General features: G+C 41.4%; 1 pseudogene; it reads left to right on the top strand.

The window, feature by feature from the left end:
- The first annotated feature begins 621 nt into the window (after positions 1 to 621).
- The window catches only part of LOC138159218 (uncharacterized), a 58,735-nt pseudogene continuing 33,726 nt past the window's right edge, over positions 622 to 25,630 (top strand).

The following is a 25,630-nucleotide window of genomic DNA, read 5'->3' as shown; positions in this document are numbered from 1 at the left end:
ATCCAACAATGCAAATTGGTCTTTGTAATCTCCAGGAAGTCAGAAACAGTACAAGATTTGCAACTGAGGAAGCAAAAGAAGCTACATGGGGTTGATCAACAATGATCATGAGCAATTGACCCAACTGTGCTATTTGGCATGCATATACTACCTGGAAGTCCTGGGGCTACAGGCTGATGAGAGGCTAATGTGAGGCTAAATCTCAATTCCCAGGCCCTGCTCCTTTGATTCTGCAGACTCTTGGTGTTTGTTGTTGGCAGCCAGACAGACTAGGATGGACTGTTCCAGTCCTAACTGCATTTTTTCCCCAGCTCACCTTGGAAAGATCAACTCACCTTGGTGTTGGCTCAAACCTGGTTTGTGACAGCAGAGGAAGGCTTCAGCCAAAAACATCCTACACAGGTTGGTATTCGAGTGAATATACCATTAAGATAGCGATAGTTAAAGATATGCTAGTTAATGCTTAACAACTAACTGGGGAGAGAGAGGGGCTGATGTGATAGCTAGACACATTTTTAAGTATATTTTCTCCACTACTTTCTAAAGGTTAGACAATCAACACAACAATAAATAAAGCTCGGATTTGTAGTGTTTGCCAATTTCCAATTTGTAAATGCGCACATGGAAAATTTAACAATCAATTCAGCTTGTGTTTGTTCCAGCACATCGCCCACCCTCCGCCTCAAAGAGATGGAGAGCATTTTGGGGATCAGAAGTAAGGTCAAAATCAAGAACCACCAAGTCTGAGGGGGCTAATCAGAAGTAGAGTCTAGGGCTAGGTGACAGAGGTTTAATTTGACGGGGAAAGAGCTTAAACTTAGCAAACAGTTCTCTCAATTTGCTTTAATTCCACCTTCTCTGGGAACATGCATATTTCTTTCAGGGATAAGGGTGGAAGGTTCTGTCCTTTAGCTTGTTTGCCTCATCTGGCTAGTTCTTGTTGCTGCTGCCTTGGTGCTCTTATTTTACCTAGTTTTCCCCTCATCCCCCCCTCCCTCAAGCAAGTGAGCAGGCTGCCAGGTCAGCTCCGCCCTCCCCCACTGGGTCTCTGCCCTTTCCCAATGCTGATGATCAATATGGCCTGATCAGCCAACATGTCATTTTAATAAAAGGTCCATTCTAAAATTATTACTTGGGTTTTGCTCACGTTAATCAAGGTACGGCACTCTCTACCAGAAAGCCAAGGCCAACTCTGTCACTTTATAGCTGTGTGACTGTGACCCTGGGCAAGTCTCTTAACCCGTCTGACATTCAGCTTGCTCATATTTAAAATGGGAATCAGAAGCATTTATTAATACTAGGCTCTGGGGCTACAAAGACAGAAATAAAATAATCCCTGACTCCAAGGAACTTATATCCTATAGGGGGTACATGGTATACACACACATGTATGTATATATGTATGTATATACAGTATATAAGACAGTACACATGTATATGTGCTTATATGTATTGTGCATGTATGTGTATAGTTATGCACACATACCTCTTGCAGGGTGGTCAGCAGAATCAAATAAGCTGATGTACATGATAAAGTATTTTATATATTTGCTATATACAATTAAGTTATCACTATTACTCTGTACTACAGCTAAAACTCTGGTAAATACTGCTACAATCCTGACCACTAGGTCACTAATCTTGAAAAGTTATTGACCGAGTGTGAGCAACCAAGTTTCTGGCATCTTAATACTGTGTAATGGGGTGATGGGACCTGGACTCCTAAAAGGAAAAGATCATGTCTTTGAAAGCAGCCCAGCCCCTGAATTTTTCCGCACATTTCAGTAGCCCAGATCACTGGAATCTCCCCCAAGGTATCTGGCCCAGCCCACCCCACCTAGATACTTAAAAAAAGTCCTTTCATTGTGGCTCTTGACCTACCCCAGACTACTTAATAGTCCTTTCACTGTCCCACCTGACCCACCTCAGGCTATTTACCACTCCTTAATCCCATCCAGATCTTTTCACTCTTCTTTTTTTTTTGTATATGTGTATCAATCTTACCCCCAGTAAGTTGCAGATTCCTTAAGAATATTGCTGTTCCTACTGGCATTACAATAAACCTTGCCACTTTGACTGGAAGAAGGTTTAAGTTCATGAATTCCTTCCAGGCAGACACCTCTATACCCTGACATTTCAGGGTGCCCAGCAACCCCAAACTGCATCACTGGGTGCTTTTAACACAACTGGGAAGAATTTATTATATAATTTCCCTGAAATCTCACATTACTCTTAGTTTGGTTGATGTTTTGATTCTGAGATACTCTTGGAACACAGTATGTCTTCAAGATGTTGTATATGTTGTTGTTGAATCATTTGAGTCATGTCTGACTCTTCATGATTCCAAAGATACCAGAGTAGTTTGCCATTTTCTTCTCCACATCTTTACAGATGTGGAAACAGAGACAAATGAGGCTAAGTAACTTGCCTAGGGTCACACAGCTAGTTTGTGCTTACCCTGTCCTATCTCAGGATGGACTTGAACTCAGGTCTTCCTGACTCCAGGCCTAGTGCTCTATCTGTGTCACCTAACTGTACATATATGTATATATGTGTGTGTGTTTTTATTAGAAAAATCAGTGAACTTGGAGTCAAAAGGCCTGGATTTGGTCCTGATTCTGGCACTTACAAGCTGTCTATGAACAATTCAAGAGCCTTATTTGTAAGACTGAGGTAATAATCCAATGTTGTGAGGAAAATACCTTGTAAATCCTTAAAGCACTGCATAAATGTAAGCTATGACTACCACCTTTTGAAACCCACCAGAAGCAGTGTGGCATATGGGATAAAGTAGGGAACTGGTCTTGGAATTAGGAAGTTCTGGGTTCAAGTCTCCTCAGGCACATACTGGCTGGATGACCTTGGGAAAGACCCTTAAACTCTAAGTGCCCCAGACAACTGTAAATCTATCATTTGCAGAGCAGGTGTTGATTTGCATTTGTAGGGGCTCTTTCCTCTTTGGGAGTTTGCTACCTCAATGAATTTTCAGATCTAGACCAAATAAAAGGAACTTAAGCAACCACAAGAGAGGGAGAAGGGGACTGTATAAATGACAGTGAACACCATCAGTACAACAATCAGCTTACTGGGATGGAAAATGGCAGCAGGAGTTGGCACAGCAGTCCTTCAATTTGTCCAGAGCATTTCTTAAATCAGATGCATAGGAAGAGAATAACCTCTTCTAAACACAGATCACCAGTGGGGAAACTAGCAACACTTCTCAAATTTAGTCTTAAATTGCCAGCCTTTTTTATTTATAATCTTACTTAATCCTATTGCAAAAATTTATCAAAAGCGAACTGCATATAATAAAGTGCTTACCGTGTAATTCAGAGGTTTAATTCTTGGCTTATTAGAAAATTAACCTTGAGTAAAAAATAAATGAATCAGGAAGACCTGGGCTCAAGTTTTAAATACTGGCTGTGAGACTCTGGGCAAGTCACCTAACTTTTCAGTGTCCTGAGCAAAATCTTGAGACCATAAATTGCAGAAGAGTTGACTACCTGCATTGGAAGACAGAGATTCATCATGCAGAATTCCCTACACCAATGAAATCATAAGCAAGAAAGAAAGAAAGAGAAGGAGGGAGGGAGGAAAGAAAGAAAAAGGGAAAGAGGGAAGAGAGTGACAAGAGTACAGGCTCTGGAAATCCCTTTGAACTCTCCAAATGAAATCATAAGCAAGAAAGAAAGAAAGAGAAGGAGGGAGGGAGGAAAGAAAGAAAAAGGGAAAGAGGGAAGAGAGTGACAAGAGTACAGGCTCTGGAAATCCCTTTGAACTCTCCTTGAATCTTTCCCCTTGTTCCGGACTTGTTTGCCTGAGGTTATAATCCCCACAATTGGCCTTTCATTAAGGCTATGTTCAATTCTCTGTTACCCTTAACCTAGCCTAGCCCTTCTTTGTCTGTTACCTTCGGATTGCTTCCCTTGATCCTATTTAAATTCCAATCTATTGCTTCCTGGCTTCTGACCTCAGCCTACTGGTCAATCCCATCAAGATCCTCCCTAGATCCCCCCCCCACAATCTTTCTGTATATAAAATCCATCTTGGCCTCCATGAAGGTCCCTAGATTCAATCTAGCCTACTTACATTAGTGTTACAAATGTTCAGATTCTTTAAGAGTCTGGCCAATATGGTGGATTTTTAATAAACTTTATTTTTCTTTGACTGCAAGAAGAGGGGGCAAATTCATTCAGGCAGGACCTGCTTGTCATTGTTTTGGGGTCCCAGCTCCCCTAGACCTCAGTGGGAGGAGAGAGAAAGAGAAAGAGAGAGAGAGAGAGAAATGGAACCACAAAGGAAAATTTCTGAGAAATAGACAAAGCAGTCCTAGAGGGAAAATTCCCATCTGTAAAATATTTATCAACAAAGAGAGAAAGAAGAGATTGATAATTGGGCATGCAACTTAAAAAAAAAAAAAACAACAACCCAAGAAAAGCAATAAAGCCCAAATAAATACAAACATAAAAATTCTGAAAATCAAAGAATAACTAAAAAAAAAATTGAAAACAGAAAATTCATTGAACTGAGAAATAAAACTAGAAAGTAATTTTTAAAGACTGATAAAATGGACAATTAGATAATTTTATTTTTTAAGGGAAAGACCAGATTTCCAAAACCAAAAATTTTAAAAAATATCATTCACAACTGTTGAATCAGAAAGAGTAAATGGTTGTAAAGCATTTTACCCAATAATATACCAGCAAAACTGATAAATTAAATGATCACTTTGTAAAATATAAAATACCCAGATTAACAGTATAAGAAATAGAGAATTTAAACAATTAATCTCAGAAAAAAAATGAACAAGTCATTAAACTTTCAGAGGGATTGAAAAGTGAATTGTTTTTAAACATTCAAAGAATAACTTCAATATTACATAAATTGCTTGCAGAAATACAAAACAAAAACATCATATCAATTTCTTTCAATGAATAAAAAAAGAATATTTGGAGCAAGGAAATGATATTCAGAGAGGATTCAGCCAAACTTGGCTTTCCTGTGCCTGCCGTAGTCATGCTACTGTTCTACCAGTCAGAAGCCTCAGGTCCGTAATGTGATAGGACCAATATCTACCACAGTTCATCTTCCTATCCCAGCCTCTCTGCTCCTCCCCTCCCAACATGGGTTAGAGCAAAGGCAGAACTTCACTAGTTTGGGATGAGGCAAAGCTCAAGCTGTTCCTCCTTTGACAGAGAGCTTCAAGCTAGCCTCTGGCTATGTTGATGTGACTTCAGGACTACCTAGAGGTATAAAACATCACATTCAAGCAGGGGGTCAGTTCCTTTCAGACTTGATGGATGCTAGAAGTCTGAAGTCATTGCATTCTGCTCGACTGAACAGATGCACATCCATATGGAATCTAGGCGGGGCTGAGACTATGGAAGCAAAGTGCCACTTTCTACATCCTTGTTGCATATTCTTCCTATGTTAGAGCTAAGTAAACCTCCTTTTGTTAACTGTTCAATGACCTGTGTTCAGGTCAAACTCGTGTTGTCTGAACATTGAACTGAACCATGTACTAGCATCAAGCCCTACTCTAACAAATGAATATTCATTACCTAAAAAAAATTTTTTTTTAGTGCTCTTTTGAACATATTGAATTTGGGATGCATACAGGGCAGCCAGATGGAGATATATAGCAGGTAGTTGTTAATATAGGAATAGAGCTCAGGAAAAAGATTAGATAGATAGATGATAGATAGATAGATAGATAGATAGATAGATAGATAGATAGATAGATAGATAGATAGATAGATAGATAGATTGATAGATAGATAGATAGATAGGTAGATAGATAGATAGATAGATAGTTCTATATGTGTATATACATATATGTAAATATATGTGTATGTATGTATATGGAGAGGAAGAGAGGGAGAGATTTGGAAGTCCTTTGCATAGAGACAAATAACCAAACTCATCGGAGCTTATGAGAACACTTGAGATGGTATAGAGGAAAATAGAAGGTCCAGTGCAGAATCCTGGGAAAGATTTGTGGTTAAGGACCATGTTGTAGTTGATGAACCAGCAAAGGAAAGACAGTCACACCCATAGGAGGAGAACCATAAGAGAGTTTTAGTGAAGTACCAATAAAGCTAAGAGAGGAGAGCTCAGTAGCCAGGAAGAGAGGCTTGTCAATAGTGTCAAATCATGGAAGAGAAGTCAAAAAAGATGAGGCCTGAGATAAGGACATCAGATTTAACAAGTTCTGCCCCAATATGTCAAGGGTAGGACTTGAACCCTCATGACAAATTCCCCTTTACCATTTCATATTAGCAACTGCTTTGCAATTAAAAGTCTTGGAGAGTTTACAACCTTGGAAAAAGCAGCTTCATCTAAGGGGTACATTCAGAAGTCATTGAGAGGGGGGGCAGAGTCAAGATGGCAGAGTAGAAACATGACCTCCCCGCTGCTCCGGCTTCCACCTTCCCCAATCCATGTACAAAGGGTACTCTAAGCAAACTTTGGAGCTGCAGAACCCACAAAATGACACAGAGAAGCTAACCTCCTGCTGAGGACAGCCCGGCAGGCTCCAGGAATAGGCCAGCACAGTGTTCTGGGAACCAAGCCCAGCCCCACACGAAGGCTTTAGCCCCAGGGCAGACCTGACCAGCCACCCACAGGAGGGAGATCTTGGTTCAATCAGCAGCTCCAGATCACCAGAAGCTGTGGCAATCCAGATGCATCAACACATAGATGCTGAGGACAAAGTGAGAAGTCAGTGCAGTCTGGACTTTGGGACCCAGTAAGTGGGAGTGCGTGACTTTTGCCCCCAGGGCGAGAAGCTGCTGAGATGCCAGCACAGCCAGCCAGCCAGCTGCATGTGGCAGCTTCAGCTCCTGGCCTGCAGAGTGTAGGGGGACCAAGCACCAGTCTGAGGGATAATCGCTCTTGCTTTCACCTTCTTGGATCTGGATTGCAGTCTAGGGTGGAGGTGCTAGGATGTGTGACCAGCTTGCCAGAGTGTGTAGAGAACTCAGGGAGGGCACCCATTTAATACCTCCAGCAGCTGAGAAAACCCCAGCATTTGGGATGAAAGCTCCCCTGTCTGGTGGCAGAGTCCTACTGTGGCAAAAAGCCCAGGGGTCAAGTGACTGAGGGGTGACATTACCAGGCAAAGGAAACAAAACAGACAGAAGATTCCAACATTGGACTCCTATTTTGGGGACAAAAAGGAGCAAAGCATGGAACAGGAGGAAGACAGTGAAGTCAGAACTCCTGCACCAAAAGCTTCAAAGGAAAATATGAGCTGGTTACAGGCCATAGAGGACACTTAAGAAGCAGATAAGAGAAGTGGAGGAAAAATTGGAAAGAGAAATGAGAACGATGCAAGAAAATTATGAAATGAGAGTCAACAGAGGAAAATCATACCTTAAAAAATAGACTAACTCAAATGGCAAAAGAGGCTCAAAAAGGCAATGAGGAGAAGAATACCTTAAAAAGCTGAATTTGCCAGATGGAAAAAGAATCTCAAAAGCTCAATGAGGAGAATCATGGCTTCAGAATTAGACTGGAGCAAATGGAAGCTAGTGACTTTATGAGAAATCAAGATGCTGTTAAAAAGATCCAAACAAGTGAAAGAATAGAAGGCAATGTGAAATATCTCATTGGAAAAACCACTGACCTGGAAAATAGATCTAGGAGAGATAATTTAAAAATTATTGAATTACCTGAAAGCCATGATCAAAGTAAGAACCTAGAAATCATCCTCCAGGAAATTCTCAAAGAAAACTGCCCTGATGTTTTAGAACCAGAGGGCAAAATCGAGGTTGAAAGAACCCACCAATCATCTCCTGAAAAAGATCCCAAAAAGAAAACTCCTAGGAATATTATAGCCAGGTTCTGGAATTCCCAGATTAAGGAGAGAATATTACAAGCAGCCAGGAGGAAACAATCTGATTATTGTGGATAATCAGGATAACCCAGGATCTGGCAGCTTCTACACTCAGGGATCAAAGGTCTTGGAATATGATATTCTGGAGGTCAAAGGAGCAGGGATTAAAACCAAGAGTCACCTACCCAGCAAAAACTGAGTATCTTGTTTCAGGGGAAAATATGGTCATTCAGTGGAATAGAGGACTTTCAAGCATTCTTACTGAAAAAACCAGAGTTGAATAGAAAATTTGACATTCAGATACAAGAAGCAAGAAAAGCATAAGAAGGTAAACAGGGAAAAGAAATCATAAGGAACTTATCAAAGTTGAACTATTAATATTCCTACATGGAAAACAATAATTGTAACTTATGGAACTTTTCTCAGTAATTGAAGGGAATAGAAATATATATAATATGTCTATATGGGCATATGAATACATATGTGAATGTGTGTATATATGTTTACAGGTATACATAGATAGAGGGCACAGGACCAATTTAACAGGAAGGGATGATACTTAAAAGGTGAAATTAAGAGGTGAGAGAGGAATATAATGAGAGGAGATAGAGAGAGACAGAATGGGGTAAACTATCTCTTATATAAGAGGCAAGGGAAAATGGTTACAATGGAGGGGAAGAAGAGGAAGGCAAAAGGGAATGGGTCAACCTTATTCCCATTGAATTTGGCTTGAGGAGGGAATGTAATACACACTAAATAGGGTATTTCACCCTCCAGGAGAATAGGGGGAAGGGGATGAGAGAGGGGATGATGGAAAGGAGGGCAGGCTGGGGGGGAGGGAAGTTGGAAGCACCCACTTTTGAAAAGGGATGGGATCAAAGTAGAGAATAGAACAAGTGGGAGTTGGGATAGGAGGGAGGGAAATATAGTCAGCCTTTTACAACATATCTACTATGTTATTGTTTTGCATTAGACAGACATGTACAATCTATACTGAACTGCTTATCTTCCCAGTAAGGGTGGGCATCAAGGGAGGAAGGGAATGAATCTGGAATTCAAAGTTTTAAAATCAAATGTTTAATATATATATATACTATTATTAATACTATTTTACATGTAATTGGGAAATAGGATATACAGGCACTGGGGCATAGAGATCCACTGGAAAAGTGCCACCACACACACAAAAAAAAGATCGAAAGGGGTGTGGGAGAAAATATGGGAGAGAGCATATTGGAGGAGGGAATATCCTGTGGGACTGCTATTTTGAGGTGGTGGGTAGGGGAAAAACGGAGAAAATTTGTAACTCAAAATCTGTCAGAAATGAATGATGTAAATCAGTGTGATAGTAATGGCAATTAAAGATTCCCCTGTATTGGCTTGGTTTTCAAATTGATTGTGTTAAAACCCAGAGTTTGTTAATCCCACCTGTGGGATGGGCTTGTTGATGTGAAAAGAAAGTCCTGAACTGGGAGGAGCTGGTGATATAGATTTGGAGAGACACTAGAGAGAGGCGGAAGATCTTTTTTGGTAGCAGCACCTCGTGGAGAGAGAGACTAAGAGAATTGCTGGTGGCCTCTTTGAATTGCCCTGGACTTTTGAGACCTGCCCCCTGAGCTGCCAAGGACTGAGGAGACATGGCTGTTTTGCTGGTACTTTGTCTGTCTGTTTTGATGTTATTTTGCCAGATTTGTCTACTGGTGAAAGACTGTCCTTTTGTTGAAGAAGTCCTGGAACCTGGCTGTTCGCTAAGAAGGCCTGTGACTGTCCTGCAGACAGAGAGTGAATACTGTCCACTGGTGAGGGACAGTACTGTTGTTGCAGGGGTCTGGAGACTGTCCTGCAGACAGAGTGAATACTGTCCACTGGTGAGGGACAGTGCTGTTGTTGCAGGGGTCTGGGAGCCTTTCTGTTGGTCCGGAAGCCCTGAAGAAGGATTTTCTTGTTGGGTGTTTACAGAAATCCTGGGAGAGGGCTTTGCTAATGTGTTCAGGGGTTCTAGGACTGTTCTACAGACAGAGGATAAATTCATGAAGGGACTGGCAATGTATCATATGGCCTTGCTAAGCCTTGTCTCCCCAGGAACTAAGATTGCTGAGAACTTGCCTCGTGTCAAGATGAAGAAAAGACCTCCATTTGGGTATTAAGTGCTGTGTTTAAACTTGATGTAACTCTGGGGTAGATTCAATTGTGATCCAGGGGTGGGGAACTTTTGACCTTATTGTGCTCTGTGATTGACAAATGAAGGTACTTTACTTATGTTTGGAAACTAATCTCCATTTGAGAAGAGGGGTTTTGTGGTGGACCAAATGAAGGTATAGCCTAGGGGTGGAGAAGTATTTAGAACAGGGACTTTGTAATTGATTGAATGATTGGAAGGTCCTGGGGTGGGGTAGTCCTTGGAGATTATTTAATCACACTTAGTAAATGCTGTATTTTGAATGATGTCATGTTTTGATCTTCTCTGTTCTTGGTTTGTCACTGAATAAAATAGAGAGCACCTATGCTGGTATTTTGAACCTGGGAAGTTGCATTGGCATTACATTACAATCAGAAGTTAACAAACCATTTGAAAAAAAAGAAGTCATTGAGAGGTGAGTAGAAGATAAGCAAGCAGATGCAATAAGTGTAGAGGGCTCAGCTGTGGAGGGAAGAGATGAAAGATGATTTAAAAAAAGTCAACCTAAAATGTCATCAACAAAAAACTTTGCAAATCTTGGTTTTTGTACATGATATTCAAAACTTATGTGTGTGTTGCAATGAAGACAGGTAATAATATAATAACAAATGCATGCAGAAGGATTACAGCCCTCAGAGGGATTTAGAAGAAGAATTTAACAGTAAAATCTTGTAAGCTTTTATAAAGTCACAAGACAACCTAACCAGAAAACACAAATATCCAGTCACCTTGGCAAATATATCCCTTTAGTGGAGACAACTGATTTACTAGGCTTCCAAAATTTGATGAATATACCTCAAGAATATTCATCTCCAGGGGTGGCTAGGTGGTGCAGTGAATAGAACACCGGCCCTGGAGTCAGGAGGACCTGAGTTCAAATATGGCCTCAGACACTTGACACACTTACTAACCGTGTGACTTTGGGCAAGTCGCTTAACCCCAACTGCCCTCCAAAAGGCAAAAAAAAAAAAAAAAAGGAATATTCATCTCCTTTAAAAAATAAAAGTCCTGTATTTATCCAATAATCTTCTGGCCTTAATTAGGTCTCCCCAGTAAGAAGATACTGTACTTATCCACCATCATAAACTTCTGGTCTGAATGGTACCTATATTTCTCATAAATTATATTAAGTTGCCTTTCTGACATACATCAGTTTCTTGTGAATCTGGGCAATTCAAGTAACTTTTTAAAAAAAATTAATTTAGATAATTTTTTGAAGCACAGAAACTTTTTTATTCTTTTTTTTAAATTCCAAATTCTCTCTCTCCCATCCGCTCTTCTGCTCAATGAGAAGGCAAGAAAAGGAAATTTATTACCAATATGTATAGTCACACAAATAAATTTCTGCATCAGTCATATATTTTTTTTAAAAGCAAGGAAAATACAGAAAAGAAAATATGCTTCAATCTGAACTCTGAGTCCATCAGCTCTTTCTCTGGAGGTGGATAGCATGTTTTACCATGAGACCTTTGGAATTGTGGTGGATCACTGTAATGATCAGTTACTAAGTCTTTCAAAATTGATTATCTTTATGATATTGGTTTTATTGTGTAGATTGTTCTCCTGGTTCTGCTCAGTTCACTTTATATCAGTTCATACAGGTCTTCCCAGGTTTTTCTGAAACCATCCCCTTCATAATTTCTTACAATACAATTGTATTCCATCTCATTCATATGCTATAACTTGTTCAGTCATTCCCCAATTGAGGGGATACCGTGTTTCCCCGATAATAAGACCTATCCCCAAAATAAGCCCTCCCCTTACTGTGTAAGATTCCTCTAAAATAAGCCCTCCCCCGAAAATAAGCCCTATTGATATTGCTACTGTAGTGAAGGTGATCCCCTGCGCTATACGCTACATTACGGTACCCTCTGTATGCACCGCCCCCCCCTCGTGAAATGCACGCTGCGCTCCGAGCTGCATCCAATCAGAGCTGCAGCAGTGAGCGCGTCATCCGGTTCTTCCCCAGTGATTTGCTTATTGAATAAAGGTACATTTTTTGTTCACATTTACCTATTTATTAAAATTGCTGTCAATATTCATTAAAATAAGCCCTCCCCTGAAAATAAGCCCTCTGGTGTTTTTCTGTCCAAAAAAAATAATAAGACAGTGTCTTATTATCGGGGAAACACGGTATCCCCTCAATTTCCTGTTCTTTGCCACCACAAAAAGAGTTGCTATAACTATTTTTGTACATATGGGTCCTTTTCCTCTTACTTTGATCTCCTTGGGTATATAACCCTTAGGAGTCGTATTGCTAGGTCTAAGGGTATGCACAGTTTAGTAGTCTTTTGGGCTTAATTCCAAATTGCCTTCCAGAATGGTTGGACTAGTTCACAGCTTCATCAACAGTACCTTAGTGTACCTGTTTTCCCACATCTTCTCCAGCATTTGTCATTTTCCTTTTTTGTCATCTTATCCAATCTGATGGGTGTGAGGTTGTTGTGTTAACTTAAAGTTCTAGGGATTAAATTAGGGATTGAGAACATTTTTCATATGGTTTTTGCTAACAAGAACAGAACAGTGATTAGCAGGAGAACTGAATATCTAAACTTACCTCAAAGACAATGAGTGATTTACAGGAAAGCTGAACTTCCCAACTTAACTCCAAGACAAATGAAACATTACTTAGGCAATTACAAAAATGTTGGTAGTGATGCAGAATGAATAATGAATAACAAAATAGAATCAATTACCAAAAAAAATGGAAATATCAATTTGATTTTCTCAGTAGCGAAAGTCAAAGCTGTCTCAGCAAAAACTATGAATGTGTTATACTCCTGCCCTTACACAATCTGTAATCATTCAGACAAGCCTCTCAGTGCAAATATATATACCTGTGTTCTGAAGACCAGGGTTCACATTCTAGCCCTGATACATACTGACTGTGTGCCTGCTTACCTTCTCACCACTCCAGGCAATTTTCTAACATTGCAAATTGCAGAGAAGATACAAATCTGCCTTGGTAGAAGGGCCTTCTGCACTGAGAGTCCCCTACACCAATGAACAAGGGCTCCATGCTCCAGGCCCTCCCACCCCCAATTAAAAAACAAACCAGGCAGCATTCCCCAAAAGTATAGGTATATCAGGTTTGACTCCAGAATTCATATAAAACACATGCCTTCCTCAATGAAGCACAGCCTCCTTATATAGGTCAGTTTTTTATTAATTTCCCCTGGGATCAAGCTTCTAGCAAGCCATGGAAGAATCAGACAGTGATAGACTAGGAAGAAGGCAGGGGGACCTAGTCCCAAAAGGGCTACTAACTTAATGTGTGTGACCTTGGACAAGTTACTTAACTTCAACTGGACTCGGTTTCCTAGGCTGACAGTTCTAAGATATATATTTTTCAGAAAAAGCGCTGGATGCCAAGAGACTTAGGTTTAATTATTCTATTAATCAATTAACAGGCATTTATTAAATACTATTAAGTTCCAGGCTCTGTGCTAAGTGCTAGATATACAGATATAAAAAGAATTACATTACATCCCCATTAGAGGATAGAGCATGGTCATTCATAGTAAATATTAAGTGTATAGAAAATCAATACAGTTATTTCAGGGAGGTGGCACTAACAAATCGGGGTATCAGGCGAAACTTCTTGAAAGAAGTTACCCTTGAGATGAATCATGAAAGTAAGGACCTTGGAGTTCTGAGAAGTGGGAGTGAGGCAGAAAAGCATATAGATTGTAAACTCCGGGAGGGCAGGGACTATCTTTTGTCTCTTTTGTTATCTCCCAAGGTAGGAAAAAAGGAGGTTGTTGCTTCTACATAAAAGCCAAATTGCTAAACAAGATGCAAGTGCTGAAGAGGTAGCTGGAAATTATAAAGAAAATGAGGGGGAAGCGGGCGGGGCAATGGGAGATATGACGGGAGGGGGCGGGGAGATGGAGAATCACGTGGGCAGTTGAGGCATTCTGGATAGGCTGTAAATCTTGCGGCACCCAGCCAATGGGGAAGCAGCAGAGGGGATGAGGGTGTAGGGAATAAGATGCTCTGTTGGCTTCGGGGAGTTCTTGGTAAGACCCTTGTTCCCTACATCGTTGCTTAGCACTGTGCCTGGCGCTTGGTCATACCTAATAAATGTTTGCTGATCTTTTATTAACATTTTATCCTGAGAGAGCTTGTTCGAAAGTCCAGAGAAGCAGGAAATGGCAGCTTTGGCTGAATAATTGATTGAGGAGGAGCAGCAAGCTAGAGCAAGATTGTGTTAGAAGGGCTTTTTAAATGCCGGTATTTGGGTTTTCTCCCAGAGTAGGGGTTCTTAACCAAGAATCCTGGGATAGATTTCTAGGAATCCAGGGAATTGAATGGTAATATATATATATATCTCAATAGAATTGGTTTCCCTCTTAGTCCTGTGTATTTTGTTTTGTGCATTTAAAAACATTATTCTGAGAAGAGAGTCTATAGACTTGGGGGGGGCAGTGTTACCCCAAAGGACTCAAAAATGGGCACAAAACGCTAGGTAATGGAGAGTCACTCTAGGCCTGGTTTATTTCATTTAGTGGCTGTCATTTGCTTCTGTATGGCATTGAGAAAATCACTTGGCTTCCCCAAGCCTCAGTTTCCCCACCTATAATAATAGTAGTTCCTTGCATTTATAAAGATATCACGTTAAGGTTTGCAAAGCACTTGACAAATAGTAATTTCATTGTATCTTCATAACTGGGAGATAGCTGCTGTTGCTACACCTATTTTACAAATGAGGCAACTGGGGCAGACAGCAGTTAGGTGATTTGGCTAGGATCATACAGTTAATAAGTATCTGAGGCCAGATTCAAACTCAGATCTCTTCATTGAAGGTCTGGTGTTCTGTCTACTGGGCCACCCAACAGCCTATACAATGAGGGAGGCAGTACTCATGATCTTGGAGGTCCTTCCAGTTCTGACATTTTATGCCCACTGCAAGGAAAAGAGGAATAAACATTTCTACTCACTTCAAGGCAGACCTAGCCATGCTTTTCTCCAAGGAAACAGAGGAGTGATCTGCATCTCTAGAAAAATTACTATAATCAGTCACTAGGTGACTGTTCCTCATTCTATCCTTGTTCTACCTTTCAGTGGGAGGTGGCATGGAATGCATGGGGAGAGCAATGACATTTGACATTTCAATACCTCTCCATGGAGCAGGCAATAATACTTTGGTCTCCTCCCTTCTCATTCTCCTCCCTAATTTGCAGACATGCAAGAAATGGCGAAGGTGTCTGTCTGAAAACTGGGGCCTATAAAAAATTCACCTTAAGGTTTCCCAGATCCTAAAGGGAAGAGGAGAGAGATAGTTTTCCCCCTTCTATTTGCTAAGACTGCTAAAAGATAAGCAGTGTCTAGTAATAATCCTCAAGGAGGCCACCTTTTCCCATGGTGAGTTCTTCCCAGGGTCTCTGTTTTGATGAAGGGCCCAAGATGGTCAGCCTTCATTTTTCTCCCAACCTTCTTCCCACCCTCACCCCCACATTTTTCAGCTCCCTTTTGTGCATTGTCTTCACCCATGTGAACATAAATTTCTTAAGAGCAGGGACTGTCTTTCTTTTATTTTTTGGAGGGGAAGGCAGGGCAGTTGGGGTTAAGTGACTTGCCCAAGGTCACATGGCTAGTTTTTGTGTTACCTGTCTGAGGCCGCATTTGAACTCAGGTCCTCCCGACTCCAGGGTCGGTGCTCTATTCACTGCGCCACCTAGCCGCCCCAGACTATTTTTCTTTTTGCTTATGTAACAGGACTTTGGAGCATGCCCACATCACCTAAAGTGGAAGTACCCACAATGGAGAGGACAAGTACCTGCTTCTGGGAGAAGATATCCTGCAGTGGCCTACCACCTGGATGCAAGCAGCTTCTTTCTATTAGCTGCATAGCTAGAAATGACTATTTTCACAATTATAGACTAGGTCATGAGATGGTCTTTAGCTTAAAGGTCTTGCTTATCTACATCGTGGACACCATGCATTAGAGAAAGAAGCTGTTGTTCCCCTCCAAGAGGTAGGCCAAAGCAGAATATCCTCTCCCACAAGCAGGCTCCTGACCTCTCATATGTGGGAACTGCCATCTTAGATGATGTGGATATATACCAAATCCCCATTCGGCTTGTATTTGTGTCCCTGGTACTTTGCACAGTGCCTGGGGTATTTCAGATGCTTAATAAATGCTTGGTCCCTCCCCTTACCTAATAAAGGGGCTCATTTTGCTTACTGCATACAGTACAGAGAAGCAGAAAAGAATGTCACAAACCCAATTGTCTGGAATATTTTAGCATCTAGGAAAAGGACAATCTATAAAACCTAGGAGCTTACATAGCAGGCCCATACTGTGATCCAAGATTAAAAGACCCTTTGGCCACAGCAAGTTGGATTCTAATTAAAAAGACATCAAAGAAATGTTTAAGCTTGCTAGGTCTTTTAAGCTTAATTAAAGGTTAGAAGAAAGCAAAATGTTTGATAGCCCATTGGGATGAAAAATGTAGTGCAGAATGCTAGCGCTAGAAGAGACTTCCCAAGTCATCTAGTTCACAATAAGGAAACTGAGGCTTAGGGGGAAGAGATTTGTCTGAAGGCACATGCCTAGTTAGTGATGGTGTTGGGGTAAACCCAAGTCTTCTGAAGCTATGGCTCTTTCCACTATGTCATGACTTTTCAAAATGGACTCATTCTCTCCATCAATGAATTTTGAAAACACTAGCAATTTGCTGTTAGGATTTACAAGCCAGGTGTGTTGGTGTAACCTATAATCCCTGCTCTTAGGGGAGGCTGAGCAGATGGGGTATCCCGTCTGACACCAATATGGTGAGCCCCCTAGGCTGGATTCCATTAGGTTATTTAAAGGAGGGCTGAACTGACCCAGATCAGAAACAGCAGGTCAAGGCTCCCCTGCCTATCAGTCGTGGGATCAGGGGCATAAGTAGCCTCTGCACTTCCAAGCCAAGCAACCTAGGAAGACCCAGGGCTTTCTGGTTTTTTTGTTTTTAAAGAAAAAAAACTAGTTGTCATATTCTCATTTACCTTATCTAGACACTAACACTAATTAATAAGGAACATATTAATTTAAGACTCAGAGAAGATTCATTTGGCAACACATTATTGCACAGTGGCCCTCCCTGATCTCCAGAAATTTCCTGGTGAAGAAAATTAATATGCTATATCATTTAATAACCAGTATTACTCTGTAATCTATCCTACTTCCCATTTTGTCAAACCCCAAAGATAGTCTGTCCTAGTGGGAACTAAAGGCTGGAACAGTGTGTGATCACTCCTACCCTCTGGGGCATTTGCTAGCTAACCAGTTTAAAAGGAGACCCTAGCTTTGTTTACAGGTAACCCAGGAATCCGATAGGGGTGGGCCTGTCCCCTAGGGAAGGCTCTCCATCCTTGTCAAAGTTAGGGGTGGTCTCCAAGGGGGGGCTAAGGTGAGGGCAGTGTCCTGCCTGGGGTGGTTCTGATTTTCTGGCCAAAATTACTGGAGGCACCTCAGGTCAGTAAAGCAATTATCGTTCCTGTTCCTTAATTATCAGAGGGGAGTGATCAGCCATACCTGAAGACCAACGGACTTTCCTCAGCTGCAGCTAATCTTAAGGTTTTCCAACTACTCCACCCCTCACCCTCCTTTTGGAAAAGTGTCCTTAGGGTCTCCCTAAGAGACCTTCTCCTGTCATCTTGATCTATGTCTTGCCACTGGACTCCTGTGACTGGAGGAGAAAGTGAGGTTGATGACTTCGCACAACCCTGCCTCACTTAAATCCAATTCACTCTCAAGCCAAGACATCACCCTCCTCATATGATTTGTTGGTCTTCTTTGAGGATGAAGGACAAACAACAAGGGTCTCAGTAAATATGGTCTTTTCAGTCCCTTTGTGGGGAAAATCATGCCTCGGTTTACCTCACTCTCATTTTACTTTCCACACCAGCTCTATGTAATATTAGGGATAGAAACTGGAGCTATAATTTCATTGGTATAGGAAATTCCCTTCCCTAAAACATAGTTAACACTTATATAGCACTGACTACATAATAGACACTGTGCTAATTCTGACAATTATTTACAATTATTATCTCATTTGATCCTTACAACAACCCTAAGAGGTTAGTACTATTATTATCCCCATATTACAGATGAGGAAACTGAGGCAAACAGCGATTAAGTGACTTACCTAGGGTCACACAGCTAGCAAGTGTGTAAGGCCAAATTTTTATTCAAGTCTTTCTTCCTGATTCCAGGCTCTATCCATTGTGCCACGTAGCTGCCTAATCTTTTCATAAGACTCCCCGTGCCCTATATTATAGACTTAATTTTAAAATGTCATATTAATCTGTTTCATTGTATTTTTATTTTGTCAAATATTTCCCAATTATATTTTAATCTGGTTTGGAGTATAAGACTGCCAGTGACTTCAATACCTCTGTCCTAGAGCACTGGGAAGTTAAATGACTCATCTAGGGCCCCACAAGCAGTATGTGTCAGAAGCTCCCAAGACTTCTTGTCTTAGAGACTAGCTCTTTATTCACTAGGGTCTCTGGTGGTAATCAAGTCAAGTTGATGGATTTGAAAAAGAACTTCAAAGCCCTACAAAGGGAAGAGGCATTCACAAGTTTGGGGACTTACTTTCATTCCAAGATATTTTCTTAAAAGAAGACATTCATATAATTTTTTAAAAAAATACATCTTATTGATGCCCTTTGTCTTCACATCATTGTGATTTCCCACTATCCTTTAGCCAATCAATCAAGTAAAAAGCACTTATTTATGGTTTGCTATGTACGAAGTAGGGAATAAAAAGAAAAATTTAATATTCCCTGTCCTCAAGAAGCTGACATTCCCAATAATAGACAACATATAAACATATGAAATACACATGCACACATGCATGCACACATATGCAGCTAGGTGGAACAGTGGATAGAGTGCTGGACCTGGAGTCAGGAAAATTCATCTTCCTGAGTTCAAATCTGACCTCAGACACTTACTAGCTGTGTGATCCTGTCAAGTTGCTTCACCCTGTTTGCCTCAGTTTCCTCATCTATAAAATGAACTGGAGAAGGAAATGGTAAACCACTCCAGTGTCTCTGCCAAGAAAACCCCAAATGGGTTTGCAGAGAGTCAGATGTGACTGAAATAACTGAACAACAACAAAAGCACATTAGTTGGTTGTTGTCCTTCGTTATCAAAGAGGACCAAATGACATCACTATACTAGAGTCAAGTTTCAATGTGTCTGACTGTGACCGATCAGACCAATACAAGCTGAGAATGCTCTACCGTAGGTCGGGCACAAATAGTCTGTGTGAACATTTATTGTGGATTCTCTAAACTTGTGCATCCTATGTTTCCTTTGAGCTGTCTCAATTCTGCTTTGCTCAAAGAGCACAGCACCTTCTCCGATTGAGGGCACCCCATGATGAGTGGTCCTGTGCTAGTGTCTCCCATGTCACACAATCAGTTCCAAAGTTCGTAAGACAGACCTTAAGAGTGTCCTTGTATCACTTCTTCTGACCACCATGCACCCTGTGTGAGTTCTCCATAAAACAGTCTTTTTGGGAAGTGTACGTTTTGCATTTGAACAACTTGGCCAGCCCACTGGAGTTGCATTCTCTGAAGCAGAATCTGAATGCTTTAGTTCGAGTAAGGACCTCAGTTTCTGGTACCTTATCCTGCCAGGTGATCTTCAGAATCTACCTAAGACAATTCAAATGGAAGTGATTCCGTTTCCTGGCATGGCGCTGGTAGACTGTCCAGGTTTCACAGCCATATAAGAATGAGGTCAGCACGATGGCTCTGTGGTTCAGAGTTTGGTAGCCAGTATAATCTCTTTTCTCCCATGCTTTCCTTTGGAGCCTCCCAAACACTGAGTTAGCTCTGGCAATACATGTGTCAACCAACAGTCAACCTCATTATCAATGTGTACATCCCTGGAAAGTCCACTACCAAGGAAAGTGAACTTACCCACAGCATTCAAAACTTCTCCATTTGTTGTAACCAATGGTTCCAAGTATGGATGGTGTGGTGGTGACTGGTAGAGCACCTGTGTTTTCTTGGTGTTGTTAGACCAAAATTAGCACAAGCAGCAGAGAATTGATCCATACTTTGTAGCATCTCAGCTTCAGAGGTTGCATTGACTGTACAATCATCTGCAAACAGAAAATCATGTACCAACACTCCACTTCTCTCTTGACTTGCCTTTTCAAATTGAAGAATTTATCACCTGTATGGTAGTTGACCTTGATGCTGTCCATGTTCAATCTCATTGAAAACATTTGACAACATGACTGAAAACGTCATGCTAAAAAGCATGGGAGCAAGCACACAGGCTTGTTTCACTTCATTGGTGACTGGGAAAGCCCAAGAGCATTGTTCATTATACAGAACCTGGGCCAGCATGTCATCATGAAATTGATATAAAATGCTGATGAACTCCCTAGGACTTCCAACCAAATTTTGACATAAGCCATCATGACTAGCAGTATTAAAGGCCTTGGTCAGATCTACAAACATTGTGTATAGACCTCTGTTCTGCTCCTGGTATTTCTCCTGGAGTTGTTGGGCAGCAAACACCATATCAACTGTTCCTTGGCCCTTTCTGAAGTCACATTGGCTCTCAGGTAGATCACCATCTTCCAGGTGGAGGATCAGCCTATTAAGGAGGACTCTGGCAAGAATCTTGCCAGCAATGACCAAGAGAGAGAGTCCCCTGTGATTGTCACAGGACAATCTATTTCCTTTACCTTTATAGAGATGGACAGTGGACGCATCCTTGAACTCCTGGGGGATAACCTCCTCTTGCCATATAACATGGAAAATTTGAGTCAGCTTTTATATGAGCAATGGACCTCCTACCTTGTAAATCTCAGCTGGAATAGAATCAGTACCAGGTGCTTTGCCACATGAAAGGAGCCCAATGGCATTCAAAACCTCGTCTTCAATTGGAGATTCAGCTAGGGAAGGATTGACTTCAACCTGAGGTAAAAGATCAATAACATCAGCATTGTTTGATGATGGTCTGTTGAGAACACTATAGAAGTGTTCAGCCCATCTCTAAGATCAAGTCCTTATCACTAATCAATGTGGTTCTGTCAGCACTGAGTAGTTGAGATGCACCATAAGTCTTTGCCTTCAGGGCATCGTAAAAGTGCTTTGAATTGTTACTATCAGCATAAAACTGAATTTCTGCCTCCTTACTGAGCCAAGAATCCTGTACCTCTCTAAGCTTTGCTTATACTTTACTGTTGGTGGAATTAAATGCTGCCTTCTTAGAGATGGATGAGCTATCTTGATGGTAAACCCTGTGGAGTTCTCATTTTTCATTTAGCAGCTTCTGAATTTCCCCATCATTTTCATCAAACCAGTCTTGATGTTTGCAAGTGTTCTGATCCAGATGAGCAAACACAGTTCTATACACCAAATCTCAGAAACCTGCCCACTCCTTTTCTGCTCCACTGTTACAGACTATGTGTTGGCTCAACATTCCCTCCAAGTTAGGAACAAACTGTTCCTGCTCAGAGAAGAGTTCTAATCTGTTGACATTAATTCTTCTGGTAGTCATTTTGCCTTGGGGATGCTGCTTTTATCGAATGCAGATATTTAGTCTGGAAAGGATAAGTCTATGATCAGTCCAGCATTCTGTACCACACATTGCCTTCCTCACTTACATTCTGTCTCTTCTCCTTATAATCACATAATCTATTAAATGCCAATGTTTGCTGGAGGGTGCGTCCACAAAGTTTTATTGCTTTTAGGTAAACAGAAGACAGTGTTGGTTGCAGTTTCCAACTCCATTCCTCCCTAGGACTTCCTGCCAAATCTGATAGTCTAAGTCTACTCTAGCATTAAAGTCACCCAGAATGATAAGCTTGTCCTTTTTTGGCACATTGATAATGTCTTTAGGTCTTCATAACTTTTTTCTTTGACCTCATCAGAGTTCATCATGGTGGGAACATAGGCATTGATGATGGTGGCATGATGTTTCCTGCAAGTGGCAGTCACATTGTTATGAGCCTGTCATTCACTCCTTATGGCAGGCATACCTGCTTGTCGACTAGATTGGTTTGGTTGGAAAACCTATGTCACCTTCACAATGCTCCCCTTCACTGCAACCACTCCAGAAAAATGTGTATCCACTTCCAGCTTCAGTAAGCTGGTCTTCATTTGCCAGCCTTGTTTCACTCAGGGCTGCTATTTGGATGTAATATCTTCTGAGTTCTCTTGCAACAAGAGCTGTTTGTCTTTCAGGTATATTGGATTTTGTGTTGTCTATAAGTGTGAGCACATTCCATGTGCTGATGGTGAGTGGAATCATCTTTGCAGACGTTTTTGTGCATTTTTTTTGTGTTTTGACTGCAGAGTGGGATTCCTCACCTGCTACAGTAATCAGGCCATTGTTGGGTAAGCAGACAATTTTTAGGAAACCTTTTCTAACCTCTTCCTCACACCAGAAAGTGAGGAGTGTGATCCTTAAAAGGCTGCTCAGTCACCTGAGGGGCTACCGAATTCCCCTGCTGCTTCCAGTGAGAAACGACCCTATGGCCTGGGCTACCCACATGCAGGGCTGTGACTACAACTCCTGGTGTCTCTGCACCTGCTGCTTCATCACTTGCCTGCTGCCACGGGACTCTGAGATAGGTAAAATGATATGACTGATGTCTTTCAATACATGCATAAATTCGGTTTGAGTGAGGCAGAGTTGCATGAAGTCATCAGCCTCACTCCTCCAGAGTCATCACAGTCCAGTGGCAGGATAGAATCAAAACCACTGGTGATGGCTCGAGATGCAGTGGATGACCTTGGCGTCTTTGATGTCTAACCAAGCTCTAACTGCTCCACAGAGACTTCTTCAGCTGCCTTCATGGCAATGAAAACAAATTGTTTTCATCTGTCCATTCTACCAGGGGAAGGCTTCACATGCAGGGGGTAGAAACACCCCTAACTCACCAATGGGTTTGAGATGCCTTGGTTACCCTCAGCTTGGTTTAGCCTGTCTGCCAAGATGGTTTACTAGGGTGTGGCCACTGCCCACGCTACAGCTTCTTGGAGTCACGGGTGCGTTGGGTGGAGCAGGTGGACACCAAAGGTGGAAAGCACCCCTGTAAAGGTCTCGGCAGCCTTCACACCAGAGGTGCTAGTCTTCCCTGAGCACACTCTACATCCCAAACAAAAACAAAACCATATATATTCAAATTAAATATAAGATGTACAATCAGTTCCAAATTTGACCTTCTCTTGTGATAATGAAAAATAATTAAAATCATCCAATACAGAAACCATATCTGACAATGTATATAATATTCCGTCCTAATAACTTTCCACCTTTTGACCAATATCATTCTGAGAGTCCTAGATTTCTTTTCCTTTCTCTACCAGCTCAATTCATTTTTTAAATATTTGGTGCATATGAGTCCTTTTCAAATGTTGCCTCTGTTGGAGCAAGCTTATTGGGATTTCCTTTTTTGCAGAGATTTTCTGATGAGATAAGTAGCAGGAACTATGCTCTGGCTGAAGTAGAGTCATTGTTGCTCATCCTTTCTTTCTGAGGAGGGCCAATAATGCCACAGGTGATGTCTTGACTCCTGGGGGAAGCAGAGCTTCACAAAGTCATCAGTCTCACTTTCTCTTCCAGAGCCAACAGAGTCCAGTGTCAAGACAAAAGTCCAGATGAAGAGTAGAGGTAGTGGTAGGGAAGAGAGGAGTCACATTGAATTTTTAAAAAATTGAGCTGATGGAGAAAAGAAATGAATAAATCTGAAACTTCCAAAGTGATATTTTCCCCATTTTTTTTTTAGCATAATAATGAGCCAGGTGTCAGGCTATGAGATGAGGAAGCAGAGATGTTGCCATGTCCTACTACCAGTGTCTGTAGCCACAAACTGTAGGGTGGGTGAGCCTTATATCAGGAAGTCAGAATGGATTCTCTCTATTGTCCCTTTCAGCTCTTAAGATCACAGCGTTGTGTCTCCCATAGTGCTCACCCCAAAACTAAAGACTAAAACCCAAACCATAGCAGGGCAAGAGATCTGGACCTTATCAACTCTGGTATTGCCACGAGTTGGTCAGGTGATGCCAACCTGAGATGAATGAGGAGCAAGTGTTTTTACCTTGTGGAGGGAGGGGGTGGCCAATGAGTTAATGGTCCATCTGAATGCTTTATATTTCTGTTTTTATCCAATCTCCTATGGATCCTTTCCATCTCATGTATTTTCTGTGGTAGAGAAAACAAGGGCTATTCTATATCTGTATGTACTTTGAGAACTTAATTGGGAGGTGGGGACCCTGTTATTCACATTTAGGAAACCCTAGATATGAGCTATTAATTATTATATTTATTATAATAATGCTTATTATTATAAACCTTATTTAGGGCAAAGAACTAGAGAGAACCTTACTCTCTTGGGAGTCAGTCCTCAGGATCAGACCCATGTGAGCCCAGAGTCCTTTGGGGAAAGGCGGGGGAGAATTTGGATCACAGTTTACACTGGATTCCAGGGGTAGAGAGAGGGGTAGGTGGAACAGAATGGTCTCTGATATCTCAGTATGGTCTCTGATATCTCAGAACTTAAAATCCTCTTGCAAAATCACCCCTGCTGGAGTCTCTGGCCCTTCTTAGGTTTGCTCCTGTCTGTATATTCTCAAGCTTCTTGTCTTCTGAGCTGATTTTCAATGAAATCTGGTTCTCACCTTCATTCTGCTTCCTGACCATCATGCTCGTCTAGCCTCAGATCCAAATAATGTCCCTTTGAGCCTTGACAACCTTGTCTTTCCTCTTTAGCATGATGCTTCAGTCTGTGCTTTTTATAGGGGCACTCTGCTGGGAAGCTCCATCCAATCCAGAGGCAGAAGACAGCAGCCATGTCACACCATTGACTGATATTGGTTGTTGAGTCCACTATCACCTCCTAAATTTTTCTCACAAAGCTGTCTCCTAAAATCATAGCTTTAGATTAAGATTTGGAAGTGACCTTAAACCCTGGGAAGTAGGTGCTATTATGATTCCCATTTTATAGTTGAGGAAACTGAGGTAGACAGGTGAAGCGACTTGCCCAGGGTCCAGCTAAAACATGCCTGAGGCCATATTTGAATTCCGGAAGATGTCTTCCTGATTCCAAGCCCAGTGTTCTATCCCCATTTGCCCAGGATCACATAGCTAGTATCTAAGGCCAGATTTGAACTTGGGAAACTTAGTCTTCCTGATTCCAAACCCAATGTTCTATCCATGGTGACACCTAACTGCCATAATAATAATTTAAATAATAGAAATATAGTAATATAAGATGTATCATTATTACCACCAAATCTATTTAGATGTCATACTCCAGAATTCATCCATTTAATCATTCATTCAACAAACATACTGAGCATCATTATGAATATGGCATTGTACCAAGTATTGAAAGAAATACATGAATGAATAAGATATTGTCCTGTAATGAGGAACCATGCTACCTACCTCAGAGGTGACGGCCTCAATATGCAGAAGGAAACAAATAGGGGCGGCCAGGTAGCACAGCGAGTAAGAGCACCGGCTCCAGTGTTGAAAAGACCTGGAGATCGAATCCCGGGCTCAGACACTTAGCACCCACCCAGAAACACCTGGCCGTGTAACCTTGAGCAAGTTGCTTAACCCCAATTGCTTAGGGGCAGCC

The sequence above is a fragment of the Petaurus breviceps genome, unplaced genomic scaffold (genome assembly GCF_028583685.1).
Source record: "Petaurus breviceps papuanus isolate PSGF00001 unplaced genomic scaffold, PetGlider_PUasm1.0 175, whole genome shotgun sequence".
Taxonomy (NCBI): domain Eukaryota; kingdom Metazoa; phylum Chordata; class Mammalia; order Diprotodontia; family Petauridae; genus Petaurus; species Petaurus breviceps.
Note: the sequence above shows the minus strand (reverse complement) of the source record. Positions and strands in the feature narration are given on the sequence as shown.